Source organism: Lissotriton vulgaris, chromosome 10 (assembly GCF_964263255.1).
Source record: "Lissotriton vulgaris chromosome 10, aLisVul1.2, whole genome shotgun sequence".
In the NCBI taxonomy this organism is placed as follows: domain Eukaryota; kingdom Metazoa; phylum Chordata; class Amphibia; order Caudata; family Salamandridae; genus Lissotriton; species Lissotriton vulgaris.
The window spans coordinates 270,425,609-270,441,731 of NC_141698.1; the positions used below are offsets into that span (position 1 = coordinate 270,425,609).

The following is a 16,123-nucleotide window of genomic DNA, read 5'->3' on the forward strand; positions in this document are numbered from 1 at the left end:
GTCATTGATGTGGCTACTCTTTCTTGTGTCACCTCAAGGTCCATGTTGGCGGGGTGTAAGCAGTCGGCGGGTAGACTCCGTGTGGTGGCAGGCCCGTGGTTAATCTCATTTAAAGAGCTGCTTCCTTTGGAATCTGGGTATTCTGGAGACTTGAAGTGGTCTGATAGGCATCTTACCCAGTCTGATTCCCGGATGTTTGCAGATCCAAAGCTCGATGTGCTAGGATTAGTGTGGTTAATAAGAGCCCAAAATTTTCTAGAGTTTTTTTGCTTACTCTCCCACACCAGTTTGCACCAAAATTGGTTTTCGTGAGACCGTTTATCTTTTTTGATCGCCAGCTTGAAGGATCTTTGAGTGGTTTGATAGTGAATTGTACGTTCACTGTTCCCCGGAGATTTAGCCAGTGCCCGCAGGGCTGCGTTTATGGCTTTCTTAAGTGACTTGGTATGCTGTGAAATTGTAAATGGGCGTGTCTGAATTACCCTTTCGGCCTGATACTTTGCTGGAAAAAGGTGAGTTAGGTGGGAACAGAGCATTGTCCAGGTTACAGTCGGGATTGCCTCTTGCTCGGTTCCTATTCTTAGGATGTCCACACTTTCGACAAATAATTCTCCACCCTTCTTCAAGTGCCTTGAGACCCTCTGGGTATGTAGCGCGCTATATAAATTATTTGACTTGACTGACTTGACTTGACTTGCTTGGAGGATATTCGGGCTAATTTCTTCAGTCCACTTAAGGCGCTTTAGGTTTTCGGTATGTATTCCCCGGCATGCTGATGGTGCAGTTTTGTGTTTCACAGGGTTTATATTAAAGGAAATAACCTGGGGCCTGTGGTCGCTTTCGGTTCTTGGATAAATTTGGAAGTTGGTTAAACAGTGAAGCAGGGCGGCATTGCAGATGGTATAATCCAAGTAGGATTGCTAGGTGCCGTTTGTCCAGGACCAGTTTGGCGGGGTGTCTCCTACTGTTCTGCCGTTGATGACAAGGTAACCTGCACTGTAAAATTTCATCACACAAAGCTCGCCCAGTCCACTTTGAGTTTGGATGGGTGGTTTGATTTATAGCCTCGGTGATTGGAAGTAGGAAGGGCCCATCAATCTCTGTTCACATTCACTTTGGTTGGTTAATTTACTTAGCACAATCCAGACTAATTTTATTCTTGTTCACTATTGGAAGCCCCCTGTTCAGTTAACACATGTTTCACGATCTGCTTTATCCAGGCTTCAACTACCATCCGAACATCACAATTATTTCTTAGGATAATTGTTCTTAAGTGCAGGTTTTTGTACCCAACATGTGTATGCACATGTATTGCTTATATACCCTCACAGGATCCGATCAACCGCTTTCAAGCCATTTTTTCCCCTTGCTTTAACAGATTACTATTGCAAGCAGCAAAGTCCTTTAACTGTCAGAACATACGAGACAGCTGCTCCTATTTCGAGCATAGATCACTCACTCAATGCGACATAACACTGCCTCATTCCAAAAGAAGACCAAAAATCGGTCAGATAAATATCATGCTGCTCCCAACCAAGTGATAAACAAAACACATTGGGCAAACTTAATGCACTTCTGACACAGCTCAGACAAGCTACATATCTGACAATACCATGGACGACCAACTTAACTCAAACCACTTACTGTCACCACTGGTTACGATAAATGATGAAGCCCTCTTATTCACATACATGGTTGAGCAATATACTACCAGGAAATCACAGATAAGTCAGTTAATGGACCATTGTATAAACTCATAGCTCAATCTACACTTCCACAATGGACTGAATATCATTCTTTAGGATAAACTAGAACACAATACTCAAGAGAAATAGGCGTACAATGATTCAGTACAAAAGGTAGCACAGAAATTAGTAGAAGCACACCCTAGACTTCCAAAACACTAGGAGGCCATACATGTAGGAGATGAGCGCTATATGTTCATAACACCTGCATACCATGAATCAGTATACCTCTAAAACCACAATGGATGTGGTGTAAATCCACCACCCTAACTCAGCTAATCTAAAAGAGGTACCTTTCCAAATCATCAACCTTCTACCAACCTCTACCCTAGTGGTCTTCTAATCTTTTTTGGCACTCACTCATAAAATGTCACTGGGCTCCCCAGATGGAATTTTCACACATTTTATAAAGTGGTAAATGCTGAAAGCAAGATAAACAATTTTAGTTTAGCATACGGGCACATCATCTAACAAAGACAAAACTGATATTAGCAGGCAAGCCAAACATTTCAAGTAAAATAAGATGAGGGGGGACTTCAACAGCCATACAATAATTTCCGTATTTGAAATAAGAAAAAGAAAACTTTATATTGAAACGAAATGTAATTAAAACTGATCATTTTTGCTTTTTCATGACATTGGGCAGCTACTAGCAAATGTATCTTTTTTTGTTTCAAACATTGCAATTATCCTTTTAAAAGGGATAATATGAGCACTCCATTGGCACCAACGCTCATCCAGGACAAAATATACTACCTATTTACCTCTACCCTTCGGTTCTGAATTAGCCTGCTACTCGCCGCAAAGCTGTTATATAAATACAATTTAAAATTGGAAATCACAGCACTGAGACTCAATGTGCAGCATGTTTCTACTACCTAAGAGCAACTTAAATGCTCCTCTTTGCAAATTTTAGGCCCCCTCACTCCACGAAGGGCGAGAGCACAGTTTGAAGATGACTTATCTATCCCCTCTTAACTCACCATCCTAACTTCCTACCAAGCAAACTATTACACTTTACCTAGACCACAATGGAATGCACTTCAAACTATTTCGTGATCCGTAGCCATTCGATCCCCTTTGGTGATCTGGCCACACCTTATCTGTATCTGGTGCCCTAATCTAATCCACATCTTATTGCCCCAATCAACGCCAACTGCCCCATATAGATTCAACTACTCTAGTCCTCCTCTACAGCTCAAGTCCAACAATGATCGCTTTAATGAATCTTCTTTTATCACCAATTCGATCACCATCATCATTTTATCACCAATTAATCACCCATTAGCACAATCAGCCCCTAATACGCATCTGCCTAGACAACCAATTGCCCACACCTCATCTAGCTAAACTGGAGCCTTCTAATGAAAGACCCCTCGATACAATTCACCAAGAAAATTCATCTTCACCAATGTACTTGTTCTGCCCTATGCCGCCAATTCAACTTCGCCTTTATAACCATTTTTGAACCCCTGCTTACATGTTTAAAGTTAAGCTACAAATCCAATAGGTAGCGCACTGTTGGATAAACTACCATGAGTGGCTGAAGAGGTTGTGTCGGATACAAGATCACTTGGCAACTACTGACATATTTAATATGTCAAACATTGTAGCAACCCCTTTTGAAAAGAAAAACATACTTAAATTCATGCTTGCAACATGCTAGTCGCAGATCGGTCACGCCAAAAATTTACTCCGCGTGATTATTGTATCAGATTCGAAAGGCGGAGTTGCTAGGGGTTTATTTCAATGCCCCATAAAACCTACTCCCAGCCAGGTCATAACATACAAGCATTGGCAAAGCCAACAGGACTCTCACTTGGGACCAATTTGCAATGGTTTTAGCCTGTGAAACAGCATCCCCGACTCATACGCTTGCCTACAAAATGATACAGGCAATTGTTCTCTTGTTAATTCCTGGTCCGAGTTGGATCAGTAACTAAAAAGAGGGGGGGAAAGTATGAGAAAGTTTTTTTTTTTTTTTAAGGCGAGTAGGTAACAACGTGTGGTGGAACCAACAAAGTGGACAATAAGCTGGAGCAATAGGTGGGGGTGTCAAATGGGCGAAAGACTAAAGCGTGTAGGCGGTTGGGAAAAAACACCTGGGCGAGAAGTTAACATGAAGCACATGGACGAAATAGAGAGGAACACGGAACATGGCGGAGAGAGTAGCACTCAAGGAAGGCAGAAGGGAAACACACGCACTCTTGTAGACTGCTTAAACAAAAAGAAACTAGTACTGCCTGAAAAAACGAGCAGTGACAGGATCTAGTAAATTCAACATTCTAATCCACCACGAAAATCTATCTCCTCCAACAAATTAATGGCCCCACATCGTTCTTCATTTCAACCTCACCGCTCTGCCTACCACGGATTGTTCCGCACCAGATCCCCTCAACTATGGTACTTTTGACTCGTCCACCACATAATGTCCCTCCCTCTAACCACACATTTAGCCCCTCTCACCAAGCATCGTAAGCCTCCTCTCTCTCACACTCCATGCTGCACAAACGACCAGCTCCTTTCTTCCTGTGACCTCCAGCGCCGACAGCCCCAGTACGTGCCATGCCGCGATAGCGTCACATCCGGAACGCCACATGGCCACATGGTTCTCTTGCCTGCAAATAAAACACTTTTCTTTACCCTGTTACCAGGGGAAACATGATTCTACGTTGTTATACAGTGCAAGGTAAGGAAACACAGGTGCGGCAGAATAGACTTTCTTAAGTTCGGTCCACTGAATCACGCACAGTTATGACTGGCAAGTAATGAAAGAAGGACTTAGGAGAGATCGTGCTCTCTCCACTCTCTTCCAAAACATGGACGACAGTGTAGCGGCCATCTTGGAACTATTTTACCACTCTGTAGCGGACAGATGGGGTGGAGGCGGAGCGTAGGATAAGTACAGTTAAAAACGTATAAGCCGTTCTAAAATTATTTAATGAGTCAAACACAAAGAAGGAAAACTATACAACACTTATAGCAAAGGAAGCCAACCTATAGTAAAGGAAATGTACCCAAAATGAAATTAATGTGTCCTTGTGTAAAACGCTCCAATACCTTCAGGTCGAGTTCGTGCTATATTTAATGCGATTTTATATAGCGCGAACATTACCCGAAGGTGTCAGAGTGTTCTACAAAAGAACCAGATGTGCTTCATGAGGACTTTTGATTACATGAGTTACATAAGAAATATAAACAGGAAAAAAACATTTGCAAATGTACAAGTTGTAACGTCACTTAAGGAAGCTACAAACAGATAAACTCTAAAATCACATATGAATAGATAGTAAGTATAAAAGTCTACTACTTATACTAGTGGTTGGAGTTATATATACAAGTGGAGTGAAAGTAGGGAAACATTGCAAATTTACAAGTTGTAAAGTCACTCAAGGAGGAGACTAGTGGTTAGAGATAAATATATATACAAATTGCTAATTCATTCAGGATTACATTTTAACAGGCTTGGACAATTATATATTACATATTTACAGAGCAGGAAATTCTTGCCATCGTTCAGCCAGGTGTTCAAGGGTGGTGGTCTTGGGTCTGGTGAGATACCAGAGTTGGAGATGTCCATAGGGGTAGAAGGCCGGATGGTGGGAAGGGGGGGGGGCAGCATGCTGGATCCCCAGGCTAATCTTGAGGTCATGCTGAGCTCCAGCTTGTGGATAGAGGAAGGCGCTCAAGGGCAGGGGGACCTGTGCCAGGAAGTCAGGTCTCCCACCTTGCTCAAGCACCTGCAGTGAGGCCCCGGCCATCTTGGTAGCTCCTATCTAGCAGAGCCAAATGCTGGGTGTTAACTCTGCCCCATTTTCCCTCCCAGGGCAAGACACCGCTTGTGTGGAACCCCAGGATCATCCCAGCTGGCCAGTATGGTGTGCCCCCAAGCTTCGCTCACCTCCCGGTCGCGCCGAGGCAAATGGAACTCAACGCCGCAATCAGAACTAATTAAGAAGCCAACTGGGTGAAGCTGAGTCAAACACTAGTCAGGAGTAACTCAAATAAGCTTGTCTACCTCCCGCTGAATCACTTGCATACCCCAAAAACCTTAACTCTTCTCAGGAAAGAGTGGGGAATTCAAGCGGGCTTCCTGGTTGTGCGTCTCCCTCTGTGTACCGCCCGTTAATGTGCTCAAAGGGGGCCAGCGGTCACTCACCACCTCGCCGCCTCTCTCTACTTCTGGGTGGCCATTTCAGAGCAGTGAAGTCTCCACTGCGCAACCTAATTGCACTAGATGCAGCGGGTTAGCATTATATGCGCCGCCTTGATGGAGCCACTTTCTCCCTGCAGGGCGCCTCACGGGGTTGCAGTAGCAGCTGCTCTTCTTCGGTGATATCAGCTACACAAGTCCCATAATGCTTCAGTACTCTGCGTTCTGTAATGCCTGCCGCTCGTTTTCCGCTTTTTGTCCACCTAATTTCACAAAACGAGTCTAAGAGCAGTCTGAATGCCTTCTCCCTTCCTTCGCGCCCAGCCGGACGGGTACCTTCACTGCTCTATTCCGCCTCCACCTCTCCTGCCATCACTCCCACAATGAGACCTTCAAGAGACTAACTTTGACGACATACTCTTATCATTTCAGGTACAATGTACATATCAAAACGTGTTCTGCCAGGAATTATTTAAAACAATATTACTGTAAATGGTCACTCTCAGTACATCCAAATACCACAAAGCAGAAAGAAAGACTGGTAGCAACATAAATGATGATAGTTGATTTGTATTTCAACAATCAAACGTAAGGGTATACACTGATCATCCAATATAATCAAAAGTAGGTGCTCCAAGTGATGGCGCAGTGCAAGTGCAGAATAGTCATCCATACAAAACAACAAACAGGTGTGAAGAATTAGTATTTACAATATGTATACAGGGTAATTCCCTAAAGGATACATGAATACATCAATGACAAATCCAATGATATGGGAATTTGAGTTTGGAAATCCTGCAATAAGACATGCGTAGTCCCATTAAATATAATCTGTTTGATCCCTTTTGAAGAATCTGTCGGGGTCTTCATCGGGACAAATAACTGGTAGCAACCTAACTAGATCTATCTGACTGACGTGTTGTTGGGTTGGTGACCGGCCTTTTCACAGTGAGCTTTGATTCACCGTGCTTTTCTGGAATTCAGATATTGATATACACATTCATGGTGTCATTCAGATCCAGATTGATCTGGTTAAGTTCTTTGTAAGGGAGTCGAAACATCAGCATTTAATGGGTCTGCCACAGTTGAACTGAATTTGCTGCTGTGGAGAAGAACGTAGTGAGAGCTACTGTGAAGTCAGGCTGACCAGTTTAGCAGATCAGCGAGCAGGTCTGTCTCCTGTCAGTTCTCAGAGCATTCTGTGGCTGAGAATTTTGTAAGCCCCAAGTTTTAGTTTTTCGCTGTTTGGGCTCCTTTAGTACCACTTCATAGGGTCAAGGACTAGGTGGGCACCACTTGAAGGGTAGGGCTCACTTTAGGCAGGGTTCAAGTTATTGGAGCCTATTGTGTCCCTGTGGCTCAGAGCATCTGCGGTGTTGGACACAAGCCCCCCTGCCGCACCTGGACTAATTTGGCAGGTTGGATTTATTTCCTAGCACACCTACATTCTCCTCGACTCGACAGAGTAATCTTTATAAGGCCCTGGATACCGGACGACCTCTCCTCCCTGATGGTAACCCTCGCTGGATGCCTCCTTTCCCTCAAGGACACTGCACTTCTTTACTTCCCTGTACTGCTTCAGAACACTGTGACTGACGGTGCACGCCTGGCCTCCCTGTCCTAAACATTGACCCTGTTCTTGGATCCTTGATTGCCTCATACTTGGGACCCCACTGCCCGATCAGCGCAATATCTCGGTAACCTGGTCCTGAGGATGATCTGAACCGTAACAGATTGAAACGTTGTCGACTGTCCAGCGCAAATATTGGTGCAATTCCACAGTCACCTTAATTGCCTAAACTGTTGCATTTTTATAAATCAATAATCGTGAACCATAAACCTTTGTAGATATTGTCACTACTGTTTAGTTTTTGCACCGCCTCTCCCTGTTACACTTGTCACTTGCGCCGTTAACCTTTTCACGAGCACTTACATGCACAAATACCCTTGGGTTACTTAACTTATTGTAAATAGTGCTGATACTGTTCCTCTGGCCTTAATTTGATTGAATATAAACCACTTGCAATGTTTCTCAAACAACTGCTTTGGTCTCCTTTTCTCCCCTTTCTGCAACTTAATGTGCATTTTCTATTAACTGACTTCTCATTGTTACTTGTTGAGACATTGTTGTTTGTTACATAATAGTTACACCCAGTCTCAACTGGGTTTACAGTGTGCCTTCTGTTTGTTTCCCCCACAACTTTCTAAAAGGGGTATTTTCGGAATTGTGACTTAAAATTCAACTTTACAATTAGAAGATCTTAACTTGCAATTCCTTGGAGACCAAACATGGCATTTTTACATGTTTCCAATCAAAGGTTAGCACTCATTAAAAGTAATAGGCTAGCCCAGTGTTCACATATGGAAGAAGTAAGCCTCACAATAGTATAAAAACAAATTTGGGGTTTTTTCACTCTTGGGACATGTAAAACTTAAAAGGACATGTTTAACTTTTTATAAACACTGAACCTGCCCTATGGGCTGTCTAGGGCCTACTTTAGGAGTGACATATATGTATTAAAAAGAGAGTTTTAGGCATGGCAAAAGGATTATTTTCTCCAAGTAGGTAAGAGCACAATTCTGCCCTTGTCCTAGACGCACAGCTTGTTGCAAAAAATGTATCCACACTGATTCCATTTTCGTTTCTTAATTCATTAATATCCGTTTTATTCCATGATAACTTCAATCTTTTCGTTGTTCACATGAAAGGTGATGTTTTTACTTTGCTTCACATGTGTGAGATATGCCTATCCGGGCCTTTGTCTCAAACACAACGGAAACCATAAGGCTCCTTAAACATCTTCAAAATGTTAACCCAATGCATTTAGGGCTTTCCAAGCCCTTCTTCAGTGGTACACTATAACCTAAAAAACATCCCACAAATCACTGTTTCCCTTCTTACAACAACCCAAACCTAATCTCAGAAATACTTAACTTTTAATTCCACTCAAACACTTCCCCAGTATCAGAACCTCCCCGAGCCTTTTGAATTGAATGCCCGCCCTTCCCACAGCTGTTGCTCGAAACACCGTACATACGATGTTCCCCTTCGCATATTCGAACATGACATAAACAACATTGTGCTCTTTTCACAGATAACCAAACAAATAATTTTCAACATGATAAAATTAGGAAGAACGCTCAACATCGATTTCTTATTACGAGCAGCATGTTAAAAAGCCGCCTTCCATGTGAACATGTGTATTTAAACCTGTTTCAACCAAAGTCTGGGTGCAAACTATGAACGAGGCAACAAATCTAATAAAGTACAAGTGGGTATTAGAATCAACACCTTTGTCATACTCAGCCATTGTCAAATAATAGCCCAATGTTTTTCTGGTGCGTGCAGCCTGGATAAGTACCTTGCCCCAAGGTGGGGGCGCTAGAGGGCGCCGAGCAAGATGGCCGCACACATGTGAGGCTCTGCCGGGACTGTCACATATTTGCATTAAAATCCTACACATCCTGCTGTCTGTTACCCCCCAACTTGATGGGGTAAAACGGCTTAAGTGACTGGGAAGCGGGTGCGGTGCTCTCCCTTCGCTAGGGGGAACGAAAGAACTGGTATACCGGAGGTGGCGTGCTCCGCCTGCATCGAGACCGGAGGCGTGTGGCCCAGCGGATTGTGCCTAGCGACTGTGGCGGGGCTTGAAGGCTTCTCCCCCTGCCTGGGAGAACAGCCTGGAAGACGAAAGCCTGCACTACCGGCGGCGGCGGCGCGCCGAGGAAGGAAGGAGAGTGGTCAGAGATCGTGAGGCCCGGAGCCCGGCCCTGCTGGTGGCGGTGAGTGGGGCGGAGGTCTAGGCGAGCCCGGGGCTGCGGAGGCGGCGCTGGGCCGCACTGGGCCGCGCTGTGTGAGCTGCGGCTGGCGGGGACGCGGGAGTGGTGCAGAGCACGGTGGAGAGGAGCCGGGGGAGCGCTGCCGCCCACGGACATCGGAAGGGCCCTTGACTGCAGTTGGAGGTCGAGGGGGGTCCCGGTGGCGATCTGGGCCGGTAGTTCTGGCCGACTATCCTGGGCATACTGCTGATTCCTGCACTGTAGCTGCTGCGGCAGGTGGAAGCCGGGTACTTTCAGACATAACCCCCCTCTGCTGACACATCTTGGGGCTTGCCTTGGGCAGTACTGCGGGAGTGACCTGACTGCCCCACGAACTGCTGCAGCTGGGCTGCGTCACAGATCGAGAAGGCGCCATGGGCAGGCCGGAGCGCAATCAGCCTAAAATAACCTTCGAAGCTAAAAAGACGACGCTATCCTCCTCGCAGGCGCCACCAGAAACAGAGACTGCGGGGGCGGTCGGGGGCACCCCGACCCTGGAGGCCACATTGGTGGCGATGCAGAAAACATTACAGTCCATTGAAGGCACCATGGAAGCGGTCAATCACAGGCTCGACCATATGGCGACACAGTTTGATCGGCAAAACGAAAGAATGGGTGAGGTAGAACAGAGGGTGTCTGCCACGGAGGATGGGCTGACCACGGTGACAACTAAGGTATTCAATATGGAGAGGGTTCTGGCGGTAATTCAGGCGAAGAACGAGGAGTTAGAAGGGAGGTCCAGGCGCAATAATATTCGCGTCACGGGCCTGCCGGAATCCACGAATGTAGGTCGGATGGAAGACTTCATGGAACGCATGCTGGTGGACATTTTCGGCTCAGACCAGCTGTCGCGGGTCTTCATCGTGGAGCGGGCACACCGCTCTCTGGTGAGGAGACCGGTGCCTGGGGCCCAACCGGGTCCTATCATTGCTCGCATACTTAATTATAAGGATCGAGATGTCATACTTCGCCTTCCTCGAGAGAAGGGCACTATTGAATACCAGGGGAACAAACTTGAGTTTTACCCCGACTTTACTGTGGCAGTGCAATCGGCGCGTAAGGAGTTTGCCCTAGTGAAACAACTGCTTCGCGCCGAAAACATTCCATATGCCATGTTGTATCCAGCTCGTCTTCGGATCGGACCCCCGTCGGACAACAAAATCTTCGCCACCCATAAGGCTGCTATGGACTATGCCAAAAAACAGAAAAAACGTAAAAGAGACTCAAACGTGCAGCAGGGAGGGGAGGAAAACCTACTGGATGATGTGGCCTAAGCGCCTGACTCCTTGCTGATGACCCATTGTTGATGTGTTTTCCCTGTGAAGTGGGTTGCCGCTTAGTACTGCGTTGCTCGATACCCCACTAGTTTTCTTTCCCATGCCTTTAATTGAGGAACGCTGCTTCAATGGACATGTTATCTGCGGTTACTGTTCTGGTGTAGTATGGTTCACCTGTTGGGCAACTCGCGGTTGGGGTGTTTACAGCATGGGTCTCATATACTCAAGGTGACGCTTTGGTTGTGCGTGGTGGCGATTGAACGTTTGGAGGTGTGAGCATTGTATTCGAATAGCTAACTGCACTTTGATCTTGGCGTAATGAAGGTTCTGTTGAGGCGCGATTGGGGGAGTCCCTTCCTTTATTGCTGAAGCTAGGTGATTTTGACTTGCGGCAATCCTCATTGCTGTGGAGTTGGGGTGGGAGGAGTAGGATGTTCTCATCGATTGCACGGTCTGCTCTCTCGTTAGTTACCTGACGGGAGCTGTGTGCCACTGCGCCCCCTCGAATGGGAGATCCCCACACACTTATGTATGTACTGTTGGGGTTGTTGGGGGAGGGTGGTTGGGGTCAGCTTTGGCAGGTTGGGGATGCTGAAGTGGGTGGAGGGGGGTTTGGGGGGTTCTGGAATTCCTGGGAAGGGTCGCTGTGTTTCCTTGTGTATGGCGGGAGGTATGGGAGGCCTGTACAGGGGTTGAAGTACTACTGGTCATTGTGCTGCCTGGTAAGTAAGGCACTTCTTGCTGATACTCGAGGGATGGATTGTTGTGTGCGCTGTATCTGTCATTGGCTTTTGGGGTGGTGTCACTGTTTCTGGGACATACTTTGGATCTGGATGGATGGACAGGGGGGGTAAACTTACCTGTATTACTTGGAATGTGACAGGGTTGAATCGTCCACAAAAGACTAGGCAAATGTTGGCATTTCTTAACAGGCATGGTGCACAAGTTGCCTTCCTTCAGGAGACGCATCTTCAGGGGAGGGCGGCAGAAACTGTGGGTAGCAGGTGGGCGGGCATTAGACTGGCGTCCAACTACTCATCTTATGCACGTGGTGTGATGATTCTGATTAAAAAAAATTTACAGTTTGTAATACTACAAGAGGAGATTGATAAGGATGGCCGGTATATTATAGTACATGGTAAATTATGTGGAACCCCGATCACGCTCATTAATGTATATGGACCAAATGTTGATGACCCTGACTTTTATGTTACACTCTGGAACAAGATCTACATGCTGCCACCGTCGGCTGTGCTCTGTGGTGGGGATTTTAATGTCACTCTGGATGGGGAGATGGACAGGAAACAAGACAGGCCCTGTGTGCGCAAGAGAGCGGCTGCTGAAGTCAGTGAGGGTATGAGAGGACTTGGGCTGGTGGATGCGTGGCGTCTGAGGCACCCAGGTAGGAGAGAGGGTACTTGCTACACATCAGCGCATGACACGTAGTCGAGGCTGGACTACTGGTTGGTGACTCGGGATGTCAGTGGATGGGTGATGGATGTTGGTCATTTGCCTCGCACGATCTCCGACCATGCGCCGGTTCGTTTGGAAATGCGGTTACCAACGTATGCGCCGGCTCCGTTCACTTGGCGCCTGTCACCGGGGACCTTGACTGACCAGGTGTTACGGGAAGGCTTCGAACTATCATTGAAGAGTTGTTTGATAAGAATGTAGGGGCTGTTGACAGTATGTGTACGGTGTGGGAGGCCTTTAAAGTGACTATACGGGGGGCGTGCATCGGCCTTCAGTCTGGAGTGCTTACATCGCTGAGAGACTCCATGACTAGGTTGAAGGGGGAGTTGTTGGCACTTGAGCGCCGGTTGGAGGAATGCCCTGAGGAAACTTTGCTGGCAGACATTAGATTGAAGGTTACCGAGTACAATGAGCTAGCTGATCAGGAGGTGAAGTTCCTGTCCAAACATACCAGGGCGTGCTATTATGGCGCAGGGGGAAGGCCAGGGAAAGGATTGGCGGATCGCATAAGAGAACCGTGGGCCAGGCACTGTACTGTGCAAGAGATAGAGGACGGGGAGGAGATTGTGACTAACACAACTGGAATCCTAGGCTGCTTTACGAAATATTATGAAAGGATGTATGAGTACCGGGAGACGGCTGCAGAGGAGGAAATAGCTCAGTACTTTGAGGACATGGCTTTGGTCTGGCTCTCGAGGGGCCAACAAGAATTCCTTATGCATCATATAACGGAGGAGGAATTTAGGGAGGCGATAGCTGCCCTTCCTAATGGTAAAGCTGCTGGCACAGATGGTTTGCCGTCAGAATTCTATAAAGAATATGTAGACCTTTCATTTCAATAACTTTTATTCGATTGCCACTTGTGTAATCATAAAAAGTACATAATTTTTAAAAACAAAACAAAAACAATTCATCATTGACATAATAAAAAGATTTAAAAAATACATAAGAAAAGTCATGACTTAAAGAAAACTCATGATTTAAAGGGTTCTATTCAGTTTGTAAATTTTGACGTATTTTGATGATGGCTTTTAGAAAAGTCGCTATAGATTTCGCTACATGTGGCGAGTCCAGACACTGCAGAAAAGAGAATGCAGAATAACACTGTCTATGACCACTAAATCGAAGAAGTGGGAGAATCCAAGATTTACGTGGAGTTTTGTAATATTTGCAAAAAAAGATAATGTGAATCGTTGATTGTGAGGATATTCCATCGCACGGACAGTTCGTGAGCATGCGGGACCAATTGTGAATTTCGGGAAATGAAACTAAACGAAAAAAGGTATTAAAGCGGAATCTTGTTAATAAGTATTTCTCCTGGTTTGTTAAAAAGTAGGACAGGTATGGTTGGATACCTTTGACAGGTTGTATTGCACAAATTTGGCTGTTCGAAAATTTTGTAATCTCTTTCTGGTTTCGCAGCTCTCTCAGATGAGCCAAGCACATCATCTTTAGCTGTTTTCTGGATATATCTTCAATACTGGGTGGGTCATCAAAATAGGATTTGCGTCCGAGGTCATTAAAAAAGTTCCGTACATAGACCAACCATGGGATCTTATGCCAATTAGTTAAAGTTAAACAGTCCGTGATCAAAGATCGTGTTAAGTGGCACTCAGGTTTTGACCATACGCGTTGCCACAGTAGGATTGGTTGTGAACGAATGGTGTCTGAGATATATTCCATGCAAAACTCACTGTGGGAAGCGAAGATCGGAGCGCTCTGTGGGAGGGCCAGCACATATTTGATGAAGCTGTTCTCTGTTACCTGTAGGTGATCTATATGGCCGTGCCCCCAGACGCCTGCTCCGTAGGTAGCCACACTGTGGCACTTAGCATAGTAGACTTTCAGGAGTTCAGGTGCCGCAGGTTTTCCCAATTTTCTCGAAAAAGAGGTCAAGGCCGATATTGCACGTCGGAAAAGGAGGTTTCTGGTGGCCGTGGCTTGACGCCAGTTCAGCGCGTCATCCACGAGGATTCCCAGATATGGATAGACAGAGGTTTTTTCCAACTTTGTATTATCCACCAGTGTTGGTTTAGGGTTTTTGACCCTGGGGCCGATGTGCATAGTAAAAGTCTTTTTTATGTTAATTTTCAGGCCAAGTGAGTCCATAAAGTTGCTATATTTATTGATTTGTTTTTGAAGTTGATTTAGTGTGCGGGCCAGGATGACTGAGTCATCTGCATAAAGCAGTGTCGGTATTGGGCGGTGGTTTATCTGGGGTAGATCCTGGCTCCCTTCCAGCATTGCCTGTTCTAGGCCGTTGGTGTAAAGGTTAAACAGGAAGGGAGCCAGTACGTAGCCCTGTCTTACTCCTTTTGTTATTGGGAAGGAGCGAGACAGCTCACCATTTATGCCGAATCTGACTCGCCCTGAAGCATTGGAATAAAGTTCACGGAGGAAGACTATTAAAGGAGGGTCCACTCCGAGGTCGCTGAGTATTTTCCAGAGTTTTTCATGCTGGACGCAGTCAAATGCCGCACTGAGGTCGACGTAGACGAGGAAGATGTTACCTCCTTTGACGCCAACGTATTTCCCAGTCAAGAGGGCAAGGTTCAGGGCCTGCTCCACGGTCCCAAGCCCCTTCTGGAAACCGTATTGCAGGTCGGTCATGATGTTATTTTCCTGGGCCCAGGATTGTAGATCTTTTACTTCCGCACTTGGCGATGGTGCTGGAGGAAGCAGTAGACCAGGGCCAGTTCCCGACTACAATGAGAGAGGCGCTCCTTGTTGCGTTGCCAAAACCGGGTAAACCTCCTAACAAGTGCGAATCGTATCGACCCCTGTCCCTTATGAATACTGATGTTAAAATCATAGCTAAGGTGCTGGCGACTAGGCTGCGGGTGCTCCTTCCGGTCATGGTGTTACCGGACCAATCAGGATTTATTCCACTCCGGTCCACCACCCACAACTTAAGGGCTCTCTTTGCAGTGCTGCATCTGCTCAAACCGGATTTGGCTGCGGTGGCTGTCATGCTTGACGCCGCGAAGGCCTTCGACTCGGTTGCATGGCGATATATGATAGCAATACTGCATCGGAAGGGGGTGCCTTTCTTTTTTACATCATTTATAACTCTTCTGTATACTAACCCCATAGCACGAGTGAGGGTCAACGGTCAGGTCTCGAATTCGTTTCCAGTACAGAGGGGAACTCGACAGGGATGTCCCCTTTCACCTTTGCTATTTGCCATTGTGATGGAACCCCTGGCTTGTGTCTTGAGGCAGAGATATGCTGACGCGGCTTTGAAATTCCCCCTCCGGTCGCTGGCAGTGTCCATGTATGCCGACGACATGGTCCTTTACGTGCGTGAGCCTGCTCACTATCTTGAATCTATACTCCGAGAGTTCATACGGTTTGGACGTCACTCGGGTCTATCCATCAACTGGGAAAATTCTGTTATGCTCCCTCTCACTGACGCTACCCTTCCCTTTCCCTTAGAATTCCCACTGGAATGGGCGACGGAATCGGTGCGTTACCTTGGAGTCTGGATCCATCGAGATAGCCAAGAAATTATCAGGGCTAACTATGGCGTGGCTATCTCCAAGCTGGAGGACCAGGTGGCGTGTTGGACTCGGCTCCCCCTCACCCTTGCTGACCGTGTATCTCTGATTAAAATGGTGGTGCTTCCGAAATTTTTGTACCTTTTTGTTAATATTCCT

General features: G+C 46.3%; 1 protein-coding gene across 2 annotated transcripts in view; it reads right to left on the reverse strand.

The window, feature by feature from the left end:
* The window catches only part of TBRG4 (transforming growth factor beta regulator 4), a 262,457-nt gene that overhangs the window by 78,944 nt on the left and 167,390 nt on the right, over positions 1–16,123 (reverse strand). Inside the window, exon 2 of one of the 2 annotated variants that reach the window (XM_086940993.1) lies at positions 4,212–4,363. The gene's annotated coding sequence lies outside the window, so the exon portion shown is untranslated. Of the gene's footprint in view, positions 1–4,211; positions 5,020–16,123 lie in introns of those variants that run through there. The other variant, XM_086940992.1, reaches the window with a different exon arrangement.